This window comes from Amborella trichopoda, chromosome 13 (genome assembly GCF_054954075.1).
Source record: "Amborella trichopoda isolate Santa Cruz 75 chromosome 13, AtrichopodaSantaCruz75HAP2 v2.0, whole genome shotgun sequence".
NCBI classification, from domain to species: domain Eukaryota; kingdom Viridiplantae; phylum Streptophyta; class Magnoliopsida; order Amborellales; family Amborellaceae; genus Amborella; species Amborella trichopoda.
Genome location: NC_142348.1, coordinates 22,357,501 through 22,360,853, shown reverse-complemented (window position 1 = coordinate 22,360,853; position 3,353 = coordinate 22,357,501). Strand labels below are relative to the sequence as shown.

Below are 3,353 nucleotides of genomic sequence, written 5' to 3'. Positions count from 1 at the left end.
ATGAGGTGCCCTGTGTCACCCTATAGCCACTTGGATAGTACTTGTGGCCTCCACTAGCTTTCCTTGATTGAAATATACCCCAAATAAATTAAAAAACCTCATATTCTTGCTCCAAAAAAATTTTAAAAATTGCCAAAAATTTCTTAAAAATCTCAAAATCATTTTTCATATAAAAAAAATACTTATTTTGATATCAAAACAAAATTGGACAAGAGGTAAATGAGATCTATGGGTTGAAATTTTAGTATCAGAGTACTGCACTGCGCTAGTTCGGGATGATGGTCCATTCACTTGGAATGACGTAACAACCCTATAATCCAAAGGCTCTGGTAAGGACGCATAATATGGTTTATCAATGTCATCCCAATCAATTTTCCAATACTTTTAGGTGTGAGTGAATTACAGGTGCGCTCCTGGGGACATAGAAACAATAATATATAGGGTCCCTGCACATGTGTACTAGCTCTTCCTAGTTGGATAATTACACTTACAAGAGTGGCTTCTTGCGCAATTGTGAGTGCACATGCCACAAGTTGTTCTCGTATCAGAGTGTGGACTCATTCCCTATGAGTCATGACCATCCCATGTAGGGTTATTATACTTAGATATTGGGGTTCTTATTTCCTTTTAGTTCTCTTAACCCTATCCAACACATAATCACATGAGGCATATAGTCTAAGTATATCAATGACTTAGAGGTGACCCTCACACTTCTAAAAGCATTGATCAACAACCGCATATAAGAAGAAAAATGACCTTCCAAAATAACTCCCACATAACAAGTATTTGTAATGATGTTAGGACAACATGAAACATTAGGATCCTACACAATCCATAAACCCCCACAGGCACCGACATAATCCGCCCCACAAAAAATAACAAACCCAAAATCCAAATCTCCTTAACAATAAAAAGAGACGGATTTGGTAATTTAGTTTTATGCAATAACAAAACATCAACTTATATTTATGGACAAGAAGCTTTACCTCCTTCTTATGACGCAACTCACCGAGGCCCCGAACATTCCAACTTATTAGCTTCATTTTGGTACATAAGTAGCTCCATTTTCGACAAGCTCCTCACCTTCCCAGCGGATATGGACGTACATGATTCTACGGGTTCCATTACACTGTCATCACTTAGGATGATCAAACCACCACCACCTTGATCCATTTTTCGAGGAGCAAGGCTAGGTGATGATCTTGTAGGCTTGGCAATACTCTTGGCAATCCCTTTGCCCTCAGCTTTTGTCTTCTCAACAGGAGTCTCGATGACCTTGTCTCCCACCTTACTTCTTCTTCCTCCTTGGCCCTCTAGACCTTTCCTCATAAAGTATCTGCAACCTGTCTATTCAGAGCAATGAAAGTCACTCCCATGTCCCCAAGGATACTTTCAAAATCCTCATGTTCATCACCATCAGATGAGAGAACTTGTCATCCTCAAATGAAATCAACTCTAGGTTCTCAGCTGGGAAAACATTTAACGGGGGAACCATCCATCGCCACCATAGCTTGAAATTGTTGAGGGTCCACAATAGCATTACTAGGATTCTCTGTTTGCATTTCTTCTTCATGATCAAGATTAATAAGAGGCGGTCTCTGCTGCTCTGTTGAAGGGTTCCCTTCTTAACAACCAGTCTAAATGGTAGGAGTTTTTTCGGTGCCATGGTATTCAAGAAGCTAGAAAATGTCCACAAAAAATTACTATTAAACTTAAGCAAACACTTAGCCAAACGGATTGCGTCTTCTTCCCTCAGAGATGTAGTTACAAAAAATTACTATTAAACTTAAGCAAACACTCTTTTGTAGTTGAAAAAATGGATTACTCTCCAATGACTTTGCTTAAGAACTCTTTTAACTTCTAACTCATCATTATGACAAAAGATAAATCCAAACTTCTTAACCGGTGGATCATAAGAAAGCTATCATGCTCTACCAACCTAGTTGCTCAAATCAAAAAGGTCATTAGACGGGGAACAAAAAGGACCAACCAACAATAAAGCAATATGCTTGGAAGTATGAGAACCGCACTACATCTGAATTAACAAAAAAAATAGTTTGACTCTTAAGGGAAAACGAGCTAAGATATAATTTAAGCTTTTAACTTAGTCCACTTTTGATTGTGAAATCTAGGCAAAGGAACTCATTTTTTTCTCTTGAAATTTATATCAAAGAAATGAACTTTCAACTTAATTCACTTTTGATTGTGAAATTTAGGTGAAGGAACTCATTTTTTTTCTCCTGAAATTTATATCAAATAAATCAGTCTTGTACTTTAGGAAATTCAAGTATGTTGTACACCTACAGGAGTACCGTTGTAGGTCCCTTCTATGTGTATGTGGAAGGGACCGCATCGTTTCCAGATTTCTATTCTTTTTTCTTTTTCTCAAATTTATTTTTGTTTGAGGTATCACCATCTTCAGATTGGAAACTTGTTGTATGCACTAGGGGACAAATTCTTAAATTTGTATTCCCAGAGGCATAAAACATCTATCTTAAAGATGGATTCAGATGGGTAGTTTCTCTTGAAAAAAGTTATAACCAATGGTCTAAATATTTCATTCGTAAAATTATCTGTTTCAGCTTTTAAAATTTGTTTTTCTAATAAATTCATGATATCCATGTTAAAGGTTATATATTCCTTAAAAATTAGGTCTAAAATTTATCTCAAAAATGAATTTTTAAGAGATGACTCATCTCTATATATGAGTCCCTATGAGTCCCATGACTCGTAGAAACCCTTTCCCTTTCTAATTACGTCTCCATAAATAACATGTGGAAAATTGTTTCATATGGATTGGACAACATTTCTACATATGCCGTTCAGATCGTGTAAAGCATCCATTTTAAAGATAAATATAAAATACTACAAACCAACGGTCTAAATATTTTCTTATTAGATTTATTAATTTTAAATTTTAAATTTTATTTATTTAAGTCTTAAAATTCATCTGAAAAATAGATTTATCAACAGGCCCGTATTTCTATTTACCTAGAGAGAGGGAGGGCGAGAGAGAGAATTTTGCAAGAAGTTGCCAACCGTTGGATGTGTTTCGGCAGAATCCAATGTCCCGACCAATGGAAAAAACGAATCCAACCGTCACAAACAAATGACCGTTGATAGCGGTGCCTTTATATATCTCGACCAGACAAGAACACTGCCATTTGAAAACCAAACTTAACGAGTTTAGAGAGAGAAAAAGAGAAGAAGAGAGAGAAATAAAAGAGAAGAGGCAGAAGAATAGAGAAAAGAAGAGAGACAAAGATGAGAGGAGGCAGAATAATAGAGAGAAGAAGGGTTAGTGGTTGAGGGGGAGATAGGACTGGTTTTTCCTTGCTCTCTTCTTAGTTCAC

At 36.4% G+C, this 3,353-nt stretch overlaps 1 long non-coding RNA gene across 6 annotated transcripts in view; it reads left to right on the top strand.

Annotated features, from left to right (window-relative positions):
• The first annotated feature begins 3,000 nt into the window (after positions 1 to 3,000).
• LOC148779079 (uncharacterized) overlaps positions 3,001 to 3,353 on the top strand; it is a 95,805-nt gene continuing 95,452 nt past the window's right edge. For 5 of the 6 annotated variants that reach the window (XR_016048207.1, XR_016048204.1, XR_016048205.1 and 2 more), the window contains exon 1: positions 3,001 to 3,353. This exon is cut by the window's right edge and continues 147 nt beyond it. This is a non-coding gene — a long non-coding RNA (uncharacterized LOC148779079). The other variant, XR_016048208.1, reaches the window with a different exon arrangement.